Here is a 27,291-nt window from a genome sequence, read left to right on the forward strand (position 1 = left end):
GAAAAGTAAAATCAGGAAGATGGGAAAGTAGTCTGAGCAACAATACCATGAGTGCTACCAGGTTGTCTAGGGCAATTAAGAAACACAAAGGTGACTAAGGAAACTGTCACATCTATGAATTTGCTCTAGTGAGGGTTTTGGCAACTAAAGACATTTTTTGCCCATAAATGCAGGTGGAGGTGAAGACTACCACTCCCTTTTGTATGTTTTTAATTGTACTGATCTTTTAAATTCTAAGCCACTTAATGTCCCAATTTTGGAGGGGAAATGGGATATAAATAAATAAATAAATAAATAATCCATCCTCTGACCCCCATCTCTGCCCATCTTAATCCCATTTGGACAAGAGCCTATGCAAAGATACCCAAATACACATGAAGTCCCCAGGGATCATTAATAACTTGTTTATTTCCTACCACCCCAGATCATTCTGAGAGCAGACCCTGTGTAAAGGACACCTTGAATTGCAGGGAAGTAAAGGGAGAGCAGCAGGCGCTGCCCCAGTCCTCTCCACATATTTATTTGAATATGTGTGAAAATATCTGGTGAAGGCTTTATTATCTAAGGTGAGAATCATCGCTCTTCATCTAAGCAGATCAGGAATTTGATTGTGGCTGCATCTGCACTGCAGAAATAACCCAGGCTGAACCACATTAACTGCTATGGCTCAATGCTATAGAATTCTGGGAACTTTAGTTTGATATAGCACCAGAGCTCTCTGACAGAAATGGTGAAATGCCTCACAAAACTATAAATCCTAGGATTCCATATTACTGTGCCATGGCAATTAAAGTGGTGCCACCCTGGATTATTTCTGAAGTGCAGATGCAGCCTGTGTTTGCTTAAGCCAAAGCCCTCTTTGAGCCTAGATGTGAACAGAGATGTACAACAACAGAGCCTTTTGTATTAAGAGCCTTGGACCCCATGTTGGGAGAAAAGTGGCATATAAATTAAATAACTAAATTCCCTGTGATTTACACCACAGCTGATCAACCCTGAGACAAGAGTATCCCAAAATGTGGTAATGTGAACTCCTCCTCAGTCAGAGCTGGGATAAGGAATGTGTGTCCCTCCAGAGGCCCTTTCACACTATACAGTTATAGCACCACAATTCCATTTTAACTGCTATGATTTCATCCTATAGAATTATGAGATTTGCAGATTAAGATGGGGCCCTTAGACTCCTCAGCCAGGGAACTCCTCTGGGGCCTCTGACCAAACTATAAGGCCTAGAATTCTATAGGAAGCATCTATGGCAGTTAAAGCAAAATCACAGTGCTATAACTTCATAATGTGAAAGGACTCCAGATGTTGTTGGACTTCACCTCTCATCAGTCTAGCTAGTACAACCATAGAGATGCAGCCCAACAACACCTGGAGAGTCACACTTTTCCCACGTTTGAGTTAGAGGTAAATAAGTTAACTTTTCTATCATCTCTATTTCATTTATTTATTTAACTTATATCCCATCTTTCTCCCAAAATGGGATCCAAAGCAGTCAGTGGTAGAGAAGTCCCTTCTGGAAATTGTTTTGAAGACCTGAATTATGTAAGACAACGAGGCATGTATAAAGCCATCATTTAGCTAAGTGTTCGACCTATGTCTAGGCACATTTAAACCTAATACATGCCCTGGCAGATTTGCATGTGATTTTAGTATGCCTACTTTGCATCCACAGATCATACATTTGAATAGACCAGCACTAGGGATAAGTGTGTTTGCAGGCCCAGTCCTAAATGTATTGAACAGCCATTAAACGTAACTGAACTTATATCTGAGTATAAGGACTATGTGCACATGGTATGTTTATCCTGATTTTTTCATGGTTCACATACTGTCTACATCAGTCACATGATAGACTCGTTTTCAGGTTGACATAAGTAGGAAATGACTTGAAGGCACACAAAACACACAGGCACAGACACACACATGGTGAAAAAGTCCTTGACAGAGTTCTTTAAACTGCAGGTACTACATTGTTTTTCTTAAAAACAACAACCCCAAACCCCTCTTTATGTGTTTATTAAACTACAACATAGTGGTTTCAAGCAGATCCTTCTTCAGTGAGGTAGCTTATTACAAACAGGCAGTTTCTTATATATAGATACACACCCACACCCCTACCTCTACCTCATAGAGAAACCATTGGAGAATATGAAGTGAATATGAGAAAATGCCAAGAAGCCCAGTTAATGAACAGTTGGTAAAAGGAATTCAGATGCACAATTAAAGCTACTGAGTATGAATTCTCCTGAAATCTAATACTCTTTCAGATCTTCAGAGACTGAAAGATAATGGCAACAAGATAAAAGAACTGTTGACTTCCTGACACTTTCTAGTTTCTGATGTAGAATCTATATCATCCAGATTAGAATGTGTCACAATGACAGAGCCATTCACAGTAGAAAAGTAAGCAACATTTTATTGTTAGAAAGTCAACAACTGAAGATTAAGCCCCAGGGCACTAATCCTCATTGACCTTAGAGTGGGATAAGAATTTGAACTTTTTAACCTTTAAAAGATGATCCAAATTAATTGATCAAAAATAATGAACATGATCTGATCAAAACTGAGCACATTTAAATACCACTGGTTTCCAAAGGAATATTAAGCACATGCTAATCTCTCTCCCGTCAAACCCAAATGTTTCGAAAACTGCACATTTCTTCTTGGGTTGTGCCTCTCATGGTTAGGCATTGGGAATCTACTGAGTGGAAGGTTATTCACAACCAGTGATTTTAGGTTTTTCTGTTTTTATTTTTGCAGACAAAGATTTTTTTTTTTTAAAAAAAAGGATTTAAAAAAAGCTTTGAGAGGAAGAAAGGAAGTGATGTGGACCATGCATGTGCAAGCCATTCCAGATACATTTCAAAGTTTTAAGTAGTGAGTGGAGCACAAGATGTCCAAATGTTTTCTCTGGCTACATATCTTCAGAGGCTAAACTGTGATTAATAGCATTGAAAGAACCCTTTGAAGCAGGATTGGTGACATCAAAGTCCTAATCCATGGGTGGCAGGATTTTTATAATGAGTGGGAAGCATTTTAACACATTTCAAAGGATTTACAGCATGAATAAACAATAGGCCACTGCAGATGTGCCACACACCTTTCAGAAGCATAACACATAAATAAGTTTCCATTTTAATTTAAATGTAAATAAAATGTTAACACTTCTCTCAGATGTTAAAGTGCCTTGTTTGCAGTAACTCCACTGTTTTTGCCCACTGCTTTGCAGAAAGCATGTTAATTCTGAGCAGCTTTCTTTATCCTCAAATTATAGCTGAGACTTTGAATAGGCAATATTAAATCAACAAAACCATAGCCCATTTCCTGAAGTACAATTCAATGAGTAGAAAGCAAAATGCAATTAATACAGTCTCCATGTTACACCAAAAGGAATCTCTGAATTCAGTGCTCTCACTTCCCCTTCTAGCATTTTCTTTTAAAATCGCTGTGGGAGGTGGCATTTAAAAAATATATATAGATATTTTATATATAGACACAGTAATAGGTCATCCATCGTTCATGTTTGAGGGGGCAGGAGCAAGAGAAGGAGAGATCACAAAGGTTTAACAGGTTATTAGGTGATGAAGAAAAATGGACTCAGAAAGTACTTTTTGTTTCACCACCTGGGAACTACTACTTTTTTCAACAGATTTAGATAGTCAGTAGCCCCACTAAAAGTTTATCAGAAAACTTTTGCACTTTATTGTCAGGACATGTTTAAAAGGAAGAAACATAAATCCCACTTCAGAATCTTCCTGGTTTGCAGAATGCTTTAAATGCCCTTTAATCTCTCTTTAATATGTGATAAACTCCAAAAAGTGATTCAAGTGACTGAAAGATGAAAAGAAAGAATCTATGGAAATGTCAGCCAAAACTTGAGAACAGAGGCCACAAACTGTGCATAATTGGAGTGAAAGTTTCATCCACCCCACCTACATTTTTTGCATATGGATAAAGGATTCATGGAGCTCAAGAGTTTATGTCCATTTGCTGCATCTTATATATAAAATACTTCCTCACTTAGTTGCTAAGACTTAATACAATAATAAATGAAATCGTTACTGAGACAGGAGCAAAACATTAAACGCCAGCCCTGGAGTTACAAGTTCCTTGCAAGATAGTTCACCCACCTGAACCCTGTTGTGGGAGAAAAGTGGGAGATAAATCCTTGAAATAAATTAAAAAAAATTATATGCATGCCAACCACAAATAAGATGAGAAACAAAGGCATTAGAATATATAATAATTTATTTCAAAATGATGGGAAGTGCATATGTTTTCATGAGCAGATAGCACTATTTAGCTTAGGATTTATATTATAAACAAACTGCATACATATAGCTGGTGCACAGAAAAATAGTATTCAGCAAAGGTGGCTAGACCTGAGATTTGGAAGATCTGTTATATATTTTAATTTGGATTCCAAGGTCTACTAAATTGAGCTAGGCTCTGTACACTGAGGTGAGGATAATCTACAAGCAAAACAGTTGGAACAGGGGAAAAAAGAATCAACCACTGGGAGAGTTGTACACATGTATCAGTAAATACTGACATCTGGGTTAGTGCAGATTAGCAAAATACTAATCCAGAAGTAAAACTGTCCAGTTTTAGGACCAGAACCTTGTCAAAGGCAACCAACAAATATATTTCACAAGTGAGGAACAGTCAAGTTAGCACAAGTCCAATAACTACAAGTCCAGTCAGCACAGTTGAGACATATTTTCTTTTTGAATCAAGTTTCTGTATACTAATAAAAAATGTACACCACCTTCTCCCATTTACTCTTACTTGCTGCACACTCCTGAACCCTAAAATCGCCACCGCCACGCCACAAAGTGCCTGTGTGTACCAGGCCTTTGATAGAGTCAGTCTCAGAGGGATATGCTAGAGATTCCTTGAACTCAAAGATCTCTGGTGCAGACAATATATTCCAAAGGAACAAATATGGACAACATGGATCCTCCACACATTGATTTTGAGCAAGAGAATTAATTTTGAAGTGTTTTCAAATATTAACAAATTACTAAATAGTTTACTATTGATTAAAAAAGAGAAAAATGTAAAACAGTTAAAATTAAATAACCGTACTCTACAATATTTTCAAAAGTAAATATAAAGTTTCCCACCTAAAAGTTTTCTAAAATCCAATCAGACCTTCTGTAGTGGAATTTCACACACATTATCAGGACCACATGAGATACAGTGCAGGGAGTCACAGAGATGAGTTTAAAAGTTTAAACAAATTCTTACAATGTTTAACTTTACTAAGAAAAGCCTGACTACTGCCTAATTAGCACTCGGTAGGGTGCTTAGAAGATAAAACAAGGCAAAACAAACCACAGAATATATGTAACACTGCTACTCCCAACACCAATCTCAACCCGATGTCCTATGCTAGAGATTTAGCTGTGAACTCTGATGAAAGAGAAGGACTCTTCATCTTTCCCAAAAGAAAAGGGACTAACCCCATTAATTTATCCATAATCCAACAATGCTAACTGAGCAGAGAGAGCCAACTATTTAGACAAATTCCTGGAGGGATGGCAAGTTGTTCTTCTTGTTGATCAAGAGAACAGCATGATTATGACAAAATCTCCTGTTTCTCTTTTGCATCCTCTGTTCCAAAGCTCTATTGTCATCCTGTTCACTTTGCCTGGAAGGACCTCCCCTTTGTTCCCCAATAAACCACCTGACCTCCCTTTATAATCCTTGTCTTAAAACCAGTCCTCCAAGCCACTAGGGAGAACCACCAATGGACCCATTTCCCTCAAATGCTATCATGCTAGGTTTTGTGTTCTGTTGGGCTCACAGGTCATTGGCTTCAAATTTATGAGTCACCAGGATTCCAATAATCCAGTAGTTTTTTTGTGGGTTTTTTGAGCTATGAGTCTGTGTTCTAGAAGAGTTTATTCCTGGAGTTTCACCAGCACCTATGGCTGGCATTGTTAAAGTATAGAGTGTATGAAAATGTTCAGATGTAACATATTGGAAATGGTTCTTCACTTTGCAGAAGCCTGGAATTGGCTGCAGCTGGGACTCAAACCAGCAGGTGATGTCCAAGGTCACAGTGTGTGCCAGAAGCACGTAGCAATATGTACTGTGTCATCTCTGCAAGGGAGAAGATATTCCAAGATGCACAGGAACTTGTGCAGGAAGGGGCAGGACAAGGTAGCTGCATGGCAAATGTGTATATAAGCCCAGATGTCCATTTGTACAGTTTGTGGGGTTTGTAGTTGGTGGATGGTGTTGGTGATTGTTCTTGCATGTGTCTTTGCAACAAATAAACAAAGTGCTTCTTCAGAGATAAGCCAGGCGTCGGTGTGCCTTTCTTCTGGTAGCTGTTTTCCTGGCATGCTCCAGCCGCTTAACAGTTGTTTGTCTTCACACAAGCTTCCAAGTTTACTCTGTGCACTCACGTTTGCATCAACAGGCATCTTCAGAGAATGCTAGCATGGAAGAGAGTGCGGTATATATACTGTTGGTTGAGAGGAAGCAATTTGCATGTTAATCTGTGTATTGTTCTGTTGCTGAATGGCAGAGACTCAGGCTGTCTATTTAATTAATAGAGACCACCAAACACAGTGTTCAAACACGAATCAAGGAACACAAGAGACACTGCAGACTGGGTCAGTCAGAAAAATCAGCAGTAGCAGAGCATGTTATAAACCATCCTGGGCATAAAATGCTGTTTGAAAACACTGAAATTCTGGACCATGCCAACAACTATCAGGTCAGATGCACAGGGAAGCCATTGAAATCCATTAATACCTGGACAACTTCAACAGGAAAGGGAAAAAAACTTAAAGTAAACAAAGTTTGGCCACCAGACCTGAAAAACACCAAAATCAAGACCCAGCAAATGCAAATGAAAACCACCCAGGATCAGGGAGGTTTGCCAGCAGACAATGGATTACATGTAAATCACTTCCTCTCAACCAAGGGTCACACAGTATTTATATACTCCTCTCTCTTCCATACCAGTATTTTCTGAAGTTGCCAGCCACAGCTGCTGGCGAAACATCAGGAATAAACTCTTCTAGAACACAGCCTCACAGCCCAAAAAAACCCACAAAAAATTATGGATGCTGGCCATGAAAGCCTTCAACTTCACATTCCAGGAATGGCTTGAGCGACTTGCTTTAGGGAAGGCATCTGGGTGAAGCAAAAAGCACACGTGGACACTTCTACAGATACTTGTGTGTACAGTGGAAGTAAGCCTACTATATACTTCCCATAGAGCAGAATTATGTCCACTCTATGTACACTTCAGTGGAGGTAAGCTCACTGAACTCCATGGGACTTACTGTTTGGTACACATGTCTAGAGAACCAGTGTGGCATAGTTAGACTGCTAGACTAAGAGAGTACAAATCCCCATGGAGCTGACTGTGAGGCCTTGGGCCATTCAGGATCTTACAACCTAACCTATTCTGCAAGGTTGTTGTAAAGTAAAAAAAAGTGGTGGAAAAGAGAACCCTTTGTGCCACCTTGAACTCCTTGGAAGAAAGGTGAGGATATAAAAGTAATAAATAAATAGAAATTCACCCTTGCACATTTGCTGGAAACCATGTGTTTTGTTTTCATTTTAAGATTTCCCACATCATCAGCTACCCGTTTCTTCCTTCACATTCTTGGTACATCTTCCTCTTTCCCCATTTTCACTGTGTACTCTGGATGGTCCTATAGCAGGAATCCCCTTGGAGTTTTATGTTACAATAACTAGGGAGTATGCTACTATAACTAGTGCTTCCAAAATTGCACAAAAGGATATTTAGTACCTCCTTGCACAATAGTTTTGTCATGCTGCTTGGTGCTGCTTTGTCTTTGGCCCAAACAGCCACTGATGGGCCTGGGTGGTGCATCAGGACAGCCCCTTCATGTTGCCATCCAGTGGGCCACATTTGTCTTTCTGCACCTCAAATAAGTATAATTATTTGAGGTCCAGCCTATATCATACTTAGGATGCATTGCTTTACCCATTTAATTTGGGAGCAAGCTCAACTAAAATGACTGGAACTTACATCAGAGGAGACACATATGGGATAGTATTATTTAGCTGGTTCACAAATGGACTACTTCACTGGGGTTCCAGGCAAATCTATGACTGAATAGATAATGGGAAAAGATTGCATGAGAGGTGAAATGAACCTGAAGTGACCAGATCTCTCAGCACTTGTGTTTAATAACAGCCATGAACATGGAAGCTCTCTTTCCTAGCAGGTCAGTGATGCTAGAAGAACAGCTGTGTTTCTCCTATGACTGACATAGCTGCTAGTTTTTGTATATAGCTTGCTATTTTGCCCATCATGCAAGGCTAAGTGTTGCTGCTGGAAGAGAGGAGAGTTGGGGCTGGAAACACCAGGACATTTTAAAGGCTTATTTAAAATATGACTTAACTATTCTTAATTAAAGAGACTGCAGTGCCATGTATACAAGTATCTATATTACTATACTATATTTTGCACAAATGCTTCTTTCTCTCAGATTCTACTTTATTGTAAAAAGATACATTCTCTCCTTCATCAGCCTTCTGAAGCGTCAATCATATTGGACTACAACCAAGAATGTTGAACTACAACTCCCAGAAGATCACTGCCCCTGTAGTTGGCACCAGCTGGGGGCAAGGTGTCACTGGGATGGGTGTGGGCACAAACTGCACCGGGTGACACCCCAGAGGAGAGGTGAAATCCGGTTGGAAAATAATAATAATAATAATAATAATAATAACAACAACAACAACAACAACAACAATAATAATAATAATAATAATAATAATAATGTGCTTCCCAGCTGCTCCATCACCAGGCTTTGTCTCTGAAGAGGGAGCCCAATGACGGAGGAGGAGGATGGGTGAACATGTGCCCTTCCTGGGTGACACCCTCCACACTGGGTGGGTGACACCTGAGCTAGTGACACTACTGGCTGGTGGGAGGCATTCCTGCATTAATCTGCCTACCAATTGCATTCTTCCTCAGAGATTCTTCTCCAGCTGCCCTAAGATGCAGAAGGATAGGCAGCTGACTCCTGTAGAGGGCCCCCAGGTTACATAGTAAACATCTATATTAACTTGCATCCTCTTTTTTAAATTGAAGTTTTATTAAGAAAGGTTTATAGATCCATATCCAACTATAGAGTAAACCCACTAAATCAATGGGAACTCGATAATTCAACACTTTATATAAGTTTTATTTATACCCTAGTTTGATTTGGGCCTCCCTTGCTGCAGTTTATTTAAGTAATTTTTAATTTGTCTTATGGCACAAGTGCTCTTGGAGTTTCTAACATAACCAAAGAATCTCTCGCACCCCTTTTATACCCCTGTGAGATGAGTTACAGCAAGAGACAGTTACTGTCCCAAGATCACCAAGTAAACTTAATGACTGAGTGGGGATCTGAACCTAGGGTTCCTTAATTCGAGTCCAGCACTACACCACACTGGCTTTCTTAATATAAGCCACTCCCAAACAAAGTGTTCACCAGTTATCTAACAGAAACTACTGGCATTGGGTAATAGTTCTTCTTTCTGAAGCAGAATTTAGGTTCACATTGGTATGTTTTTCCCCCTTTTATAGATCTAAATTAGCTAACAGATAAAGAAAATTTTCAGTTCTGAAAGGAAATAGTCTTCAGAGGAATTAACCCCACCCCAGCACTCAAAAGCAGAGCTTTGGAAGTAATTTGTTACAAGCAGTTACCTGTAACACGTTATTTTTAGGGACTAACAAGGGATATGTGCTTAGACTTGTGATGTGATATATAACTCTCAGCATGGTACCATGGTGGTGGGATTGCATGCTCCTGTGAGACAAGAGAGCAGCAGTGCTACCAGTAGGGTTGCCCAGGTCAGAGAGGCTTTTAGTGCCAAATGTTCCAAACAGCTACTGAGGAGTAGCAGTCGTGGGGGATGACCCTGGCAAGAGCTTTATCACACTAGTGGGCAAATGGGATTTAAACGAGAGTTAAACTACAGAAAACCAGGAAATGTGTGATAAACTTCAGGAATTTCCTGGTTTTCTCTAGTTTAACTCTCATTTAAATCCCATTTGCCTGTTAGTGAGAGACAATGGCAGTGCCCAGAAGGAGACATGACAAATCAAATTGATCACACACTGAAACAGAACTTGTTTATCATATGCAATTGGAATGCAAAAGTAGGAAACAAAGCAGAATGAAAGATTGCAGGAAAATTTGCCCTAAGATCAAGAAATGAAACAAAAGCGTAAATGGTTGAATTTTGCAAGACCAATGTTTTGTTCACTGGGAACATATTCTTCAAGCAACCAAAGAGGCAACTATATACTGATGGCCAGTATAGAAATCAAATACAAATGGAAGCAAAAGATGGAGTAGCTCCATTATCTTTGGAAAAACAAGATCAGGAGAAAATTGTGACACAGACCATAAATTGCTAATATTAAAATTAGAGTAAAGCTAAAGAAGAATACTAAGCAAAAATTGTGCCAAAATGAAGAACAGTTTGCAGCCAAAAAGAAAGAGAAACTTCCATGGATGGTGGATGAAACTCTTCAAGCCATTAAGGAGAGACGAGAAGCAAAAGTAAAAGGTGACAGAAATAGGGCCAGGACCGTGAATACAACTGTTCAGTGACTTGTGTGCAGGAACAAACAGAACTACAGTAATAATCAATGCAGAGAAATAGAAGATGACCAAAAAAAAAAAAAAAAGGGGGGGGGGGAGGAGAAGAGACCTCTTCCTCAAGATCTAAAAAATCAAAGGGAAATTAACACCATTCCCACTAGGAAATAACTGGGTGTGGAAACCAGGTTATTTCCGTATATTTGCCATGATTAAATCTCTCTGTGGCATTTTGTCCCTATTTCTGTTCACACTCGGGGAATGGCAATAGGGATAAAATCTGATTGTGGCAAGGGGGGAAGGAAGAGAAGGGAGGAAGAGGAGGGAGGACAAAGAGGACATGGCAGGTGTGGGGGGAGGAAGAGGAGGGGAACAAGGATGACACAGCACAGCAGGTACGGGAGCGGGGAGGAGGAGGAGGAAGAAGCAGCAGACTTTCCTGGGGCACCAGATTGTTATGAAAATGGAGGTGCCTCCATTTTGAAAACAATTTCCCACGTGATCCAGACATCTCCAGTAGTGAGTTCTCTGAGGCACCGCAAAAAAGACGCAGCAAAATGTACCGGGTCAAGTCTGTTTCCCACCACCACTGCACAAACTACACAGAGTGCAGATGGGGGCAATGTGAATGCCATGGAAATAACCTGGTTTCCACACTGGGTTATTTCCTAGTATGAACGAGCCCCAAGAGTGGAAAAGCTAAACAGTCAGCAGGAATACATTACATGACCAAATACAAATAAAAAGATGGTGAAAACAATACACAGAAGAACTATATAAAAGAGATGAAAAGACAGATTAATTCAAGAACAGATTTATTCAAGGAAGAACAATATGAAGAAGCTAAATCTTAAAAAGGGAAGTGGAAGATGCATTTAGAGTACTTGGGAGAAATAAATCACCAGGAATGGATGGCATATCAATAGAGCGGTTTCAAGTGACAGAGCCAGAATCTACTCTAAAACCTGTCAACAATTATGGAACACAAAAGAATGGCCCACAGACTTGAAACACTCCATATACATCCCAGTCTCAAGAAAAAGGACACCAGGGATTGCAGTAGCCACAGCATCATTGCATTAATCTCCCATGCAAGCAAACTAGCACTCAAAACTCTACCAACCAAGACTTTTACCATATATGGAGCAAGCAATGCCAGATGTTAAAGCTGTGTTCAGAAAAGGAAGAGGCATTAGGAATCATATTGCAAACATATGCTGAATAATGGAGCTCTCCTAAGAATTTCAGAATCAAATCTACCTGTGATTTATACTGTAAGCCCTTGGTATCCACTGGGGTTTGGTTCCAAGACTCCCATGGATACAAAAATTCACGAATGCACAAGTCCCATTACAATGGCAGAGTAAAATGGCATTCCTTATATAAAATGGCAAAATCAGAGTTTTCTTTTTGGAATTTATATATTTTAAAAATATTTTCAAACTGTGGGTGGCTGAATCCATGGGGGGAGGGGTCCATGGATATGGAGGGCCAACTGTAGATTATACAGCAAAGACTTTGATTGTCTAGAACATGAAAAACCATGGATGGCTCTTAAAGAAATGGGTGTGCGTGTGCCACAACATTTGAATGTCTTGATTTATAACCTGTACTCAGGACAAGAGGCTACTGTTAGGACAGAATATAGAGAAACCGGATGGTTTTCAATTGGCAAGGGGTATTTTATCACTCTATGTGTTTAACTTGTATGTTGAACATATCATACAAAAAGAAGGATAAGTCATGGAAGAAGGAGGTGTGAAAATTGGCAGAAGGAACAATAATTTAAGGTATGTAGACGACACCCTACCACTAGCAGAAAATAACAAAGACTTTGAATAATTATTAAAGAAAGTCAAAGATGAAAATGCAAAGGCAGGTTTAGAGTGGAACAATAAGAAAACAAAAATAATGATCACAGATTATTTACATAACTTTAAAGAAGATAATAAAAACATTGAAATAGTTCAAGATTTTTTATAGCTTGGCTCAATCAGAACAAAGACTACAGTCAAGAAATCAAAAGAAAACTAGATCTTTGAAGGGCAGCTATGAAGGAAGTAGACATGACCCTTGAGTATAAAGATATATCACAGAATATACCGAAGTTACGATTGTCCATGCAATCATATTTCCCATTTCTAGGTATGGTTGTGAAAATTGGACAGTGAAGAAAGCTGACAGGAAGAAAATCAACTCATTTGAAACATGGTGCTGAAGAAAAGTTCTACAGATACCGTGGACTGCTAAAAGGATAAATAAGAGGGTCCTAGAGCAAATCAAACCTAAACTCTCTCTAGGAGCCAAGATGATTAAACTGCCCTACTGTCCATGAGAAGATGGATTGACTCAATCAAGGAAACCATGGCTCTGAGTCTGCAAGACCTGAACAGAGAGGTGTAAGTCAACTTGATGGTAGTTAACAACAAAATGGCATTAAGTGTTTTGAGAAATGGTTACTTCCTACTTCTAAAGTGTTGGGGATTTTGGGGGGAGATTTTTTTGGAGATTTTAATCCATTTTAAATGGTGCTTTTTGTTGTTGTTAAAATGTAATAAATAATAAAGTAAGAAAAATAAAGTTACTTTATCCAATAGCAATGGTCAACACTAGAAGGTTTTTGTTTTAAGTGACATTTCAAAGCTCTGCTAGAAAGTGCCCAGCCTGGAAGATTTCATACAATTCACTGCTGGTGCTGCTCAGTTTATGCTTTTGTAAAAGTTCAAAAAGAAGAAGAAAAAAACTAGACCCACTAGCAGGAAAACAGACAGTGAGCATTGTGAAGAGCACTGACCTTTGGCGCTTGCTGTATGGTGAAGGGGCACTGAAGGTGGACCTTGTCAAAACAAAGTACAAAATCAGAGCGCTACACTATCACCTTTGTCTTCATGCAAAACTCTACAATGAGAGATTAAAATATAAAACAAGTGTGGAGGTTAATATTTCAGACATGGGGGCATTTGGCACTACACAAACACAGTGCTATTATCCCACTTGGACAGTCAAAGTTCCATTCTGTGGAATCCTAGGACTTGCAGTTTAATGGGCCTTTGGAATCCCCAGCCAGGGGACTCTTATGGGGCCTCTGACCAAACTGCCAATCCCAGGATTGTATAGGATGTCACCATACCAGTTCAAGTAGAATTGTAGTGCTATAACTGTATAGTGTGAAAGGACCCATGATAAAAGAGAGTTTCAGACAACTCCCCTCCCCCTGTAGTGAAAGAATGCAGGAGGCAGCATTGAGTGGTGGCAGAACTAGCCTCATACCTTTGTTGCCACCCCTGACAGCCACGCTCCCCATTAAAAACATGACCTACGGCCACACCCTCAGCATACACCAGAAGAGTTGCTGTATGCATGTCAATGTATCTGTACTGACTGCCTCCACATGGCAATGACCCTGCTTGGGCTGGGAGAGTTTCTCACATGTCCCATGTTCTATGACTAGACTAATTTCTGCTGCATTCAAATTATGGGTGGCCAAATCTATGTTTTATTTATTTTACCTGCACATTCGAATTCTGGAAAATTTTGATCAACCCAGTTTGAAACAAAATTCTCACTCAGACCTACTCTGAACACAAAGAGGGAGTGAAAAGACAGGACTATGAAACATCTCCCTTCATTCTTTCAAAATGTGGGTGGGAATCATGTGAGCCCCATGTTGTACTACTGAGTACTATAAGTACCATTCTAAAAGGTACATAATAGGGATTATTGCAGTTTCTCCATCTCTCTCTCTCTGTCTCTCTAATTTAAAATAATGGTTTAAAAAAAAACAACATGCCAGAGAACAAGCATAGAGTGGTCCCTTTGGAAAGTCTTGGTATTCCCTCTGGCCTCCCAGCCCAAGCACCTGTATTGCGGGAGTTTCCCTGCTGGAAATCCCAAGGAAATACCCAGGGAGGAGCAATGAAGCCACACCCACATTCCCCCCAAATCACAACAGAGTTTCACATCATTAATGGTTGCCAGATCAAAGCAGGATGGAGGAGGGTCATTAGGAGATTATTTCAAGTAGGAACAGAATCAAATTCCAAATGAGTCCAAAGTGGTACCGCATGGGACCTCAGCAGGAGAGCCGTGACATCATGTGATACGGTCCAGACAAAGATGAGACTAACAGAGTGCTATTGTATTATAACAGTTTCATATGATAAGCTCCCAGGAAACACATACAAAAGTCACTCAGCAGAAATGCGGAGCTGCCAGCATTTGGCTGGGGTTGCTGTTTCCAGAAGGAAAACACCTGACTATTGTTTATTGAAATAAACACTTGAAAGTGAGGCAAAAAGAAAATGTGTGCCTGTGGAAGAGGTCACAAAAACAAAGGTGCTTACTGAATATCTTGTCCAGCCTGATACACTACAGTAATTTAACACTTCAGTATCAAGCCACACACACACACACACAGAACACACATATATGACAGAAAAAATATTATTAATTAATTATTAATTATTCTGTTGGAGGTGGCTCCTGAATTTTTAAGACACTTTACAGTTTTTAGGATAGGCTTTGTAATAAAATCATTTTTAATTCAATAAATGCATGCTATCACAACACTTTATGGTTTCAGTGACTTACTAAGAAGTAAATGTGATTCTCAGTCTAAAAATTGCAATGCCTAATGTCCATATTTTGCAGCTTTAATGTTGCAAAAATTTAATATACTGTATTCATCGTCGAATGAACAGCTTAGATGAATTATTTTGTATCTTTGACAGAAAAAAACCTTCAATTCATTCATTCATAAACCCAGGTAGTTCTGCTCCTAGCAAAAGCCCTGCTCCTAGCAAAAGTGTCCTCTGACACAATGTTTCTCATGCTATCCACTGTGTGGCACTGACATATTCAGGCCAGAGATCAGTGCCACATTTGTGCCCATTGGCTACAACCTTTTCTTTCCTGGGAACACACCAAGGACCATATATCGGCACAGTCCACAGATCACCACTTTTAATACAACTGCTCTAATGCAAAATTGACTTTAACCCCCAGATTGGAATCCTATGTAGTAAGGATGTAGTAATGAAGTAAGCCCACTGAATTTGATGGGATTTACCTCTGAGTAGACACAGAGAAGACAGAACTATTATGCTCTTTCTGGGGAGTAATTTCACCAAATTCAGTCAGACTTCTAAATATATAAAACAGCATTGTCATATGCTGCTCTTCAGTCTAACAGAGATTGACACCAAAATTACAAAACAGCAAAATCAGTATAACCAAACGAACAAAAACAAATCACAGTGGAAATGAGCAGTTAAAAGCATTTTTAAAAAAACTGCTTGAAACTGCTTTTTAAAAAACCACACCATTAATCTTTGCATAGCACTAAAAGATAATAAATCATGTATCTTAAAACATATTGATTAGAAAGGGTGAGCCACCATGTTAAGAAGTCATCATTTGAACTGTAGGGAGTGTTTCACAATGAAATAGGTGAAAGTCACTGAAGACCAAATAGTCTGCTATCACCAATGGCATACTAGCAATATGTTTCACAGTATAACAATATGAACAATGACTTGTTGGTCCCTTTTGCACTTAACTGAAAAGAAACCTGGGTCTGACCTATAAAAGCCCTCCCTACAGCTTGGGCCCAACATAGCTATGGGTCTATTTCCTCTATTATGTGCCACAGCTCTTAACTGTACAGATCACAGCCATCTGAGATCATATGAACAATATCCGCTCACTGTGAGGTAACTGATAAAGTAACTACATCAGTGACTTTATGGCTACAGAGCGTGTAGTGACTTTATGGCTCTGGAGAGCCATACTGGCTGCACAAAACACGAGAAAAAAATCACTACATCATCTTTCTCTTATCAAAGTCCCTCCAAATAGTGCAGTTCCCATTATCCTTGTCTACTGACTATGCTTGCTTGGGCTGATTGGCATTTTAGGCCAAAAAACATCTGGAGGGAGTCAGATCAGGGAAAAGTACATGAAGGGAAAGAACTAGTCACGCAAATCAATCCTGAGCTTGTGCAGAGGCCATTTGAAAGCCAATGAACTATAATAATAAAGAAAAACCCAGATATAATCCTAGATTTACATTAAATTATATTTAATCAAGTTCACTGATGTCCCACATCTGTAGGCCAGTAAAGTTCACAACTGTTTCTTTGCCCATCTGTGTTTTAGGGCTGCTCTTTGTGCACAAAGTATTGGCAACATGGCAAAACACAATTAGTTTTTTACAAGCTTTTATCATATGGGGCAGATATGTAGAAGCAAGAAAAAGCCCTTTTGATTTCTAAGGCAAGCACTTTAGCCTTTCAATTAACTTTGCTCAATTCTTGGGAAATGCATATTTTGATTTATCTGTTAATGGAGACGTTATCATTGTAATAGCTTTTGTTACTGATCTGTTATTCTGAAAAAAGAGGTCATCTCTAGTTATCTTTTAGTAGGGGCAAGCATGCAACCTCCCAAAACCTCCATTCCATTTTATTATGAGGTGAATTCTAAAATTGTAAATAGCTTTGGAGTCTTTTCCCTTTGATTATTCGTGGAAATAAAAGGGATGGGGGAAAGAGCATAAACTTAACTGGAAGCATATTACATTTAAATGAATAAATATGAATAAATATGATACATATCAGACATACATCAGTCACAGTGATACTGAAATCCAAGAGGCCTAGGGAAAAAGTCTTTCTGGAAGCACACGTTAGTGGAAGAAGATGCTGTTAAAATTACAGTCGGCCCTTCTTATACATGGATTTTTTATACACGGATTCAAACATCCACGGTTTAAAAATGTTTAAAAAAGTATAAATTTCAAATATCAAACCTTGCTTTTCCATTTTTTTTGCAAGGGACACCATTTTGCTATGTCATTATATTTAATGGAACTTGAGCATACACAGATTTTGTTATCCACGGGGGATCTTGGAACCAAGCCCCAGCATATAACAAGGGTCCACTGGAACAGCAAAATAACAGCTGTTATGATATAAACAGGTTTGCTAGGAACTCATCAAAATGAGAGATCAGGCAGATGTGTTCTCTGGAGAGCCATGCTGGCTGCAAAAACCATGAGAAAAGATCAGGCCCGAATGAGTACAGAAACACAGGAAGCCGATGGAGACTGAATCAGAGCACTGGTCCAACTAACTCGGTACTGTTAACACTGACTGGCCGCAGTGGCTCCCTCAGGTTTCAGCCTGAAGTCTTTCCTCAGTCTTATCTGGAGATGTGGGGGACTGGATCTAGGGTTGCCATAAGTCTGGACCTCCAAACCAGGACAAAAGTAGGACAAAATTTTCAAATGTAGGTCACATTTTTTAAAAATGGAGGACACATGAAAAAAAATTGATGGTTTTAAAAAAATGTTAATATAAATTCATGTTTCTTCTTCGTGGTCTCTGCGAATCATACAAATGGGTTTCACTGCGCCTGCGCAGTGCTGTTCGGAAACTTCTAGAATCACTGGGCAAAGTTTACTTTGCAACATATAGAAACTTTTTGGCGGTAACCCCGCCCACCCGTTATAAGGCCCCTGCCTTCCCGCTCTTTCCCCAGTTCCTTTTTTCCGCCGTGCTGGTTGCTGTTTGGAACTTCGCTCTTGCTAGTTTGTTGGATCACTGGTTCTATTTGACTCGGACTGTTTTTCTGGGCTTTGGCTTCTCTTCTTCCCCCGTGCTTTTTGACCTCGGACCGTGTACTTCGATTTGGATTTCGGATCTCGTTTTGGCTTGTCAACTTCGACAAACGATGTCTCCTCCGTTCAAGAAATGTGACGTCTGTGGAGGAAAAGTTCCTGTACAAGACCCGCATTCCTCTTGCCTGCTGTGTCTCGGCCAGGACCACGACCCCAGGGCTTGCAGCCTCTGTAAGTCTATGTCTTCCCAAGCCCGAAAGAACCAGGAATCGCGGCTGACTTCCGCAATAGCCCAGGGCAAGATTCGGGAGGGGGATCCTCGCCCTGCCTCGGCCCCCTCGGCTTCTGCTGTGGCTCCTTCTCTCCCGGCCCGTGATGGCCCGGCCAGCGCACCTCCCTCTACCTCGCTGGTGCTGGATTCGGGGGTTTCTGACGCCGCACCCCCTGTGGCCCACGGCTCCACTAAGCCCAGTGCCACCTCCAAACCCGCTAAGCACCCTCATAAATCTGGGTCATTGGGTTCTGCTGCCACCTCTGCTCCACCTCGCGAAGAGGGAGCCCCCTCTGAGGCATCGGGGTCATCCCACCGAGCGGCCTCCGACCAGAGGTCCCATAAGGCGGCTTCGGCGACTTCGTCCAGCTCCAAGAAGTCCAAGGCCAAGTCGGGATCGTCGGACCATTCCAAGCCCTCCAAACCGGATGACTCCATTTCGAAACGGGCCGCCTCCGAACCCGATGCCTCGGGCCCGAAGGAGCCCACCTCCGGGAAGAAGGATGGAGCCGGACAGGTGGCTAGAATCTCGGAGTCACCGATCCTCTTCTTTCCCCTGGATGCACCTGCTCGCCCTAAGTCGGGCAAGAAGAGGCAATCATCGGCCCCGGCCTCAACATCTTCTGCTGCTAAAAAGGCCAAGTCGTCTAGTGGTCACCCAAGTTCTCAGTCAGGGTCTCCATCCAAGAGACTGGCCGCGCCCAAGGAGACTTCTCGGTCCCGCAAGGCCCATCATCGAGAGCGCCCTCGTCCCGACTCCCCGGTGATGGTTGCTTCCCTCGCCACACCGTCTCTCGAGGTCCACTCTCCTGTAAGGGATCGTGACCGTGTGGCCGCCGTCCAATCATCCTCAATTCAAGATCCGTCGACTTCGACAGCTCTTCCTTTTCTTCTCTCAGAGGATGAGGACCCATGTGACCTTCCAGCGAGGTCTCCTTCACCTGCTCCGCGTTCACCGGCTCGGGAGCCCGATGATGTTACGTATTTCTACGACTCGGAAACTGACCAGTTCTTTTTGCCAGTCCCGAGAGAGGTCGCCTTGGCTAAGCCCACTTCGGTGCGGGACCGCACTCGTGAGCAGGACCATGCTCATGGCCAGGATCGACACCGACCCGAGGAACGGGCCGACCGACCAGGGCCGTCTTCAGCCACCTCCTTGCTGCCCGTGACCCGGCCGACTGAACGCACCAGACCTGTGGCTGCTGTTGAGCTGCTCTCTTCTGATTTGGAACCGGACCCCATCGGCTCTGATGTCGCCTCGGGTGAAGAGGAACTTGCTCGGGATTCCCCTCAATTCCTTCACCACCCGGAGGTAGCCTCCCCGACGGATGACGTCAGATCTTTTGCGGAGCATGTTATTAAGATGTCCAGGGCTCTGGACATCGAGCTCTCGTACCCTGAAGAGGAAGCCAAGGACCCGGTTGAGCGCAGGGTGCGGGGTCGAGTCCACGCGACACCCTCCGTGCCGTTCCTGCCGTCTCTGGAGACTTTGGTCAAGCACTCCTGGGATGCTCCTTCTTCACTCCTTGGCCCGCCACGTAAGATCGAGTCCCTCTACAGGGTTTCGGCTCCGAACTCACCATGGCTGACCTCACACCCTCGCCAGAATTCGGCTATCGTCGAGGGCTCCCAGCAGGTCTCCACGCAGCGTCAGGCGGCGTCACCAATGGATAAGGAGGCCAGGAAGATTGATGCCTTGGCTAGAAAAGCTTATGCAGCAGCTGCGTTGGCGGTGAAGGCGACCAACTACACTGCCTGTATGGGCGCCTATGTCCAAACCCTGATGGAGGGCATCTCCCCGATCGTGCCGGACGTCCCGGATGGGGTGCAACGGACTCTGACTGAAATCAGGGATGAGGCCCATTCCATTGGCGCCTGGCTCATCACGGCGTCCAGGAATGTCGTGGAGTGTTCGGGCAGGGCTATGGCAGCATCCCTCGCCCTGAGGAGGCACGCCTGGCTAAGGGGCTCGGACCTCAATTCTAGTGTCAGAGCCACGATTGAAAACATGCCCATCGATGACTCGGGCCTGTTCCATGCCGAGACGGACGATAGGCTTAATCGTAAGTTCAGGATGAAGGCAGCGGCGAGGAAACATGGTATGTCGGCCCCCGTTCCATCCCCTTTCCGCAAGCGATTTCGCCCTTGGCAGCAGCAGCAAGGTCAATTCCATAGGTCCTCCTATCAGGACCGCCAGTTTCATCAGCAGGGCTCCCAGCGCCAGAGGTACCCGTCCCAATCCTCTTCATCTTCTGGCCGCCGTAACCAGTCTTCCCGGTACCGTAAAAACCGCCGGCAAGACCCCGACCAAGGCAAGAAGAGGGCATGAAAACTTCCCGCGCACTTCGCCTCCCCTCTGTGCTTCCTGGACATCCTTAGGCCCTTTGCCAACGTTTGGGCCTCTATTTCTTCCGACTCCTGGGTACTAGACATTGTCTGTAGGGGTTATTCCCTCGAGTTCGAAGAGCTCCTGCCCACCGGAGCTTTTATTTCCACCCCCCCCCCCTCGGACACTCTTCTCGACGAAGTGCGCGCTTTGCTCCTCAAAGGGGCAATCTCTCCGTTACCCCCCGAACACTGTTCCAGGGCATTTTTCTCCAGGTACTTCACGGTACCGAAGGCAGACGGCGGCATCAGACCCATTTTGGACTTAAGACAGTTGAACGTCTTCCTTGAATATCGCCGGTTCCGGATGGTAACCTTGGCTTCTATTTTGCCTCTCCTATACCAGGGCCTGTGGTTTGCAACGGTCGACTTGAAGGACGCCTACTTCCACATCGGAATTCGGGAGTCCCACAGGAGATTCCTCGCCTTCGCCGTCGGCTCCACCGCATACCACTACAACGTGCTTCCCTTCGGCCTTGCCACGGCTCCACGGGTCTTTACAAAGTGCATGGCTCCGGTGGTAGCATACCTCCACCAGAAAGGCTACAGGGTCTTCCCTTATCTGGACGACTGGCTGTTTGTCGCCGACTCGCAACAGGATCTCCGAGAGGCAATCTCATTCGCCTTGCGTCTGTTGGACTCTCTCGGTCTGGTCGTCAACAAAGAGAAGTCCCACTTCACTCCGGCCAGGCAGGCCAAGTTCATCGGAGCCATCCTCGACTCCGAAAGATGCTCCGCCTTCCTTCCCGTGGACCGCTTCCAGGCGTTAGTAGCATCACTGAAGCCTTGCATTTCCCACAGAAGGGTGAGGGCCAGGGACGTCCAAGTTGCTCTGGGACACATGGCGTCAACGACCTTCGTGACTCCATGGGCACGACTTCGCCTGCGCCCCCTGCAGTCCTGGTTCCTCTCAGTCTTCTCCCCTATGGAGGACTCTCCGTCAAAGTGGCTCACGGTACCGAGGCCGGTGGCCACCTCCCTAAGATGGTGGTTGGACGATCGCAACGTCTGTATCGGGATGCCCTTCCATCAGCCTCAACCTCAATTGACTCTGACGACCGACGCCTCTCTGGAAGGCTGGGGCGCCCACCTACTCGACCTGGTTGTCAAGGACAAGTGGGCGGCCCAGGACAAACATCTCCACATCAATGCTTTGGAGATGCTCGCAGTCGAAAAGGCTCTGAGGGCATTCGAGCTCACGGTCACAGGCAAGGTGGTCCTCCTCAGGACGGACAATACTACCGTGATGTATTACATCAACAAGCAGGGAGGCACCAAGTCCAAGACTCTGCTCGAAATCACTCTTCGCATCTGGGACTGGTGCATCCAGAGACGCGTGCTCCTCCAGGCGATTCACCTCCCAGGAGAGGACAACGAACTGGCAGATCGTCTAAGCAGATCCTCTTCGGTGTGCCACGAGTGGAGGCTCCATCCGGAAACGGTCAGCGACCTGTTCGAGCGGTGGGGAACCCCCCGGATCAACCTCTTCGCGACCGAGTGGAACAGCCACTGTCCCCAGTTCTGCTCCAGAAGGCTAATGGACGGATCCCTCGGAGACGCGTTCGCCTTCCTCTGGACGGGAGAGCTGCTGTACGCCTTTCCTCCCTTCCCTCTCATCACCAGGGTGGTGTCCAAGATGACAGCGGACCGTTCGCATGCGATCCTGATCACCCCGTGGTGGCCCAGACAGCCGTGGTTCGCATCCCTTCTCCACCTCTCCAGGAGATGCTTCCTCCGCCTCGACATCCGTCCCGACCTGCTGTCGACCCAGGACGGCCAGATCTTGCACCCGGACATCGTGAACCTGCCGCTGGTGGCCTGGAAGATACAGCCCTAACCGCCCTGCCGGAGTCAGTGAGGACGGTGATCCTGGCTGCAAGAAAACCTTCTACTCAGCGGTCCTATGCCCTGAAATGGAAACGGTTTAACCTCTTCCTTGATGGAAAGGGCTTGTCTCCTGCTCAAGTGTCCACTCCGGTGGTGCTGGAATTTTTGATGGCGCTCTTGGATGAGGGGCTGTGCCTCGCATCCATCAAGTGCTATTTGTCTGCCATTTGTGCTAAGTACCAGTTCGGGGGGAGGGCTTCCTTTTTTAGGGATCCTTTGGTGAAAGGGTTCCTTAAGAGATGTGCCAACTTGCATCCTCCTGTGTCGGTACCGGCGCCGGCTTGGAGCTTGGAGGCGGTACTGTCCGCACTCCAATCCAAACCCTTTGAACCGATGGCCACAGCGGACTTGAGACTACTGACTTGGAAAACCGCCTTTCTTGTGGCCATCACTTCTGCCCGCCGTGCGGGCGAACTCTGTGCCTTGCCAATGTTGTTGCTACGTTTGGTTTGTGCAAGAACAAAAGACTGACTCCTTTTATGGTTCAAGGTGTTTATTGTTGGAATAAATGTACCTTTGGTTTACCATAGCTTTGGTCTCAGGACACTCCCTCCGCCGCATACCTAAGCTTGTCAGTCTAAACCCATTTGTATGATTCGCAGAGACCACGAAGAAGAAGGACAGGTTGCTTACCTGTAACTGTATTTCTTCGAGTGGTCATCTGCGAATACATACAAATCCCACCCGTCCATCCCCTCAGTGTCCTGCTCTTATTGGCTCTTCCATCGCCTGCTGGGCGGAAAAAATTGCGGAACTGGGGAAAGAGTGGGAAGGCAGGGGCCTTATAACGGGTGGGCGGGGTTACCGCCAAAAAGTTTCTATATGTTGCAAAGTAAACTTTGCCCAGTGATTCTAGAAGTTTCCGAACAGCACTGCGCAGGCGCAGTGAAACCCATTTGTATGTATTCGCAGATGATCACTCGAAGAAATACAGTTACAGGTAAGCAACCTGTCCTTCTTAGGCATGATCAAAATGGAGGACATTTGGGCATTATTCCTAGACAGATGGCAGAAATGTACTTCCCATTCTGGCCAAACCCCTCCCCCCATTCCAAACAGCGCATTTGGGCATTGAACATGGCTTTACTTAACATGGCCTCTTGCGTATTTCAGAGGCTTATTGTATAACCAAACTCTTTGGGTTTCACACTGAACATGCTGTGCATACTGAATATGTCAAGGTGGTTTAACAAGAAGTGGATTTGCCCTCAGATTCAACTGTACTTCTCAGAAGTGTGTACTTGGTCAAGGGACTTTTTTCACTGCGCATGAGTTTGTAAAAATGAGAGCAACTTACATTGGCCGTGCCTCAGAGGCTTGCTGATATCAGTATCACCATTAAAGAACCAAAAACACACAGAAAATGCACTTTGGAAGGTGACACTCTCTCGGCTTCAGAAACAGTGCCTGCATGTCTCTGAAGGTGACTCATATCATTATCCTCACACTATCATTGTCAAAATAAGGAAGACTTGTTAGCATTAAAAGACCCCCCCAAAAAAAGCCACCTTGAGGCCTCTGGCCACTCACTCACCACCTCCTCCTCCTCCTCTTCTTCTCCTTCTCCTTCTTCTTACTCCTCCTCCTCTTCCTCCCCCCTCCTCCTTTTCCTCCTCCTCCTTCTCCCCCTGCATTTGCTGGGTGGCCTGGAAAGAACGGAGGAGGAGGAGGAGGAGGAGGAGGAGGAGGAGGAGGTGGTAGGGGGCGCGGGCGCGTGCAAGGCGGGGAGCGGGGCGTTGGTGCATGCAGGAGGCACACTGCTTCCTCCTTTGCCTCCTCCATGCGGCCGCGTGGCCTGGAACAGAGGAGGAGGAGGAGGAGGAGGAGGAGGTGGGTGGTGCGGCCGTGCAGGGAGGCGGGGAGGGGGGCGTGGGCGCGTGCAGGAGGTGCACTGCCTCCTCCTTCACCTCCTCCACGTGGCTGCGTGGCCTGGAACAGAGGAGGAGGAGGAGGTGTGCCTCCTGCGCGCGCCCGCGTCCCCTCCCTGCCTCCCTGCCACCTTCCCCCACCTCCCCACACGGCCGCACCACCCACCTCCTCCTCCTCTGTTCCAGGCCACGCGGCCGTGCGCAGGAGGCACACCGCCTCCTCCTTTGCTTCCTCTGTGGCCTGGAACAGAGGAGGAGGAGGAAGTGGGTGGCGCGGCCACGCGGGGAGGCGGGGGAAGGTGGGTTGGTGCCGCGCAGGCCCCAAACCGGGGGCTGGGGGCCAAACCGGACCGGGACCGGGAGGGGCCCCTCAAAAGTGGATTTGTCCCGGGGGCCACCAGGATATGGCATCCCTAACTGGATCTGGCACCTTCTACAGGCAATGAATGTGCTTGATCACTGAGCAATGGTCTTCTTCTCTTGAGGTGTTTTTGGGACCAAATAAAGGTTAATAATAATAATAATAATAATAATAATAATAATAATAATAAGTCAAGAGTGAGGGGGGATAGAAAAAAATTAAGAACAACAAGAGCACAATAAGGTGGAATTTCCTTCCACACGAAGCTAAGCTGGCCCCCTTTCTGCTCTCCTTTCGCCTGCAGGTAATGAGCTTTTTGTTTAAACAACGATTTGATGATTATTTACAGAAGGATCTTTTGTGAGGGGAAAGTACAGTATTTTTATTCTTATTGTTATGTTTTGGAAGGATCTGATACTTTAAAAATTAATTGTGTTTTTATAGGATAACTTTTTAACCGTGTTTTACCTTTTTTATTGTGTGCCTTTTTGCTCTATCTTGATTTGAATGTATTATGAGCCATCTTTGGTCCCATGCTGGGATACAATAAAATAATTAAAAAAAATAAAACAACAAAAGGTGAAAGGCAAATTCTTTATCAGCTATTCTTTTTATTTTGTAAATTGATTTGTGGCCAGCTTTCAGGAGGAAGGTGCTGTATAAGTACAGCAACAGAATAGAATACCTTAGAACAGACATTCTTTTTCAGATACAGTAAGAAATATTAATGTTTTATACAGATTATGCCTTTTTTTAGGAGGCTGTTACTACACATTTGTGAAAAGGTCAAAAATAGAAGACATATCCCTTCATTTAATCTGAAGAACCACCTCCTTCCACACTACCTGTAGGATCTAGCAATACAAATAAACAACAGGTTCAGAAAGTAGTACGACCTCATATTAAGTTTTGTTCTTTTTTGAAAAAATACTGTTTATTGCTGCTTCAGTTCTTCCCATTTTGCAACCCGATTTGCACTTTTCCAGGAATAAGCCAATGAACTCAATTAGCCTGACATCTGAGTAGGCATAGATAAATTTGTTCAGTAAATCATATAGGAACAAGTAGATATTTTCTGCTGAGATAGTAGTGTCGAAAAATACTTTTTAAAAAATACCCAGGGCAATATTTTAAAAACAAATTTTGTAGAAACCATCTTGTAGTTGTCCCTTTTAAAAATCATTCTTTGCTCTGTGATACCACCACCTAGTGGAACTTGCTTGCAAAGGATAAAATTACGGTGAGAGACCCTATATATGTATTAGCTCAACAATCAGGAATAGAACAATATTATTCCAAGGGGGTAAGAAAGCCAACGTGGCATAGTGGTTAGAGTGTTGGACTCTAGACTTGGGCTCAATTCTTAACTCAGCCATGAAAGCCCTTGGGTGATCTCGGGCAAGTCACCTCCTCTCAGCCTCAGGGGAATGCAATGGCAAATCTGCTCTGAACAAATCTTGCCAAGAAAACCCCATGATAAGGTTGTCTTAGGGTTCCCATAAGTCAGAAATGACTTGAAGGTACACAATACACATACACACAATACTGTGTATGCTTTTGTATTGCAATTTTCATTTATAAAGCCCACTGTTTGGTTTCAAAGCTGGTACTCTGCATGAACTCCAAGAACAACTGGTACAGTTAACTGTACCACATACCAGATTTATTATGAATTTAATTAATTTTATACTATATCTATCCCATTTTTCTCTGTTACATATATATAATTGAGGGGGTTGCTTCTTGTATTGCAAATCCTGTGCTGAGCTGGGGTTAGGCTAGATAATAAGACCCATTCCAATTCTAGATGTCTAATGCAGCCATCAGTAACAATGAAGTAACAACCAATGAAGCCAAAACCTGAAACAAGGTTCCATAGCTAAATGTGTGGTGGTGGTGGTGGTGGTGGTGGTGGTGGTGGTGGTGGCAGCGGCAGCAGCATCTTCAAGAAAATAATATTCCAGAAAAGATGCTGAAATACTGTATATACTCATGTATAAGAAGAAATTTTAGTTAAAAATTGACTCCAAAAAAACTGAGTTGACTAATCCACGAACCAATGTAAGTACTGTTCTTTAGCTCTTATTTAAACATGAGCCATCCCCTGGTAAAGAGCAAGAGCAAAAAAGAACAAAACTTAATATGAGATCGTACTACTTTCTGAATCTGTCCTGGGAGCACTGACCTCTCTCTATTATCTTATACAGCCAGCCTTTAGGCTGAGCACAAACAGTTATGCCTGTGGGAATTTTGTAGGTTCTTTGGCATTGTTTACCTTTGCTTCATCTTTTAGATCCTTT

At 43.7% G+C, this 27,291-nt stretch overlaps 1 protein-coding gene across 7 annotated transcripts in view; it reads right to left on the bottom strand.

Moving 5' to 3' along the window:
- Positions 1–27,291, bottom strand: part of MYO3B (myosin IIIB) — a 395,071-nt gene that overhangs the window by 156,973 nt on the left and 210,807 nt on the right. The gene's annotated exons all lie outside the window — the stretch shown is intronic.

Source organism: Sceloporus occidentalis, unplaced genomic scaffold (assembly GCF_023333645.1).
Source record: "Sceloporus occidentalis isolate IW3139 unplaced genomic scaffold, rSceOcc1.0.p SCAF_4, whole genome shotgun sequence".
NCBI classification, from domain to species: Eukaryota; Metazoa; Chordata; class Lepidosauria; order Squamata; family Phrynosomatidae; genus Sceloporus; species Sceloporus occidentalis.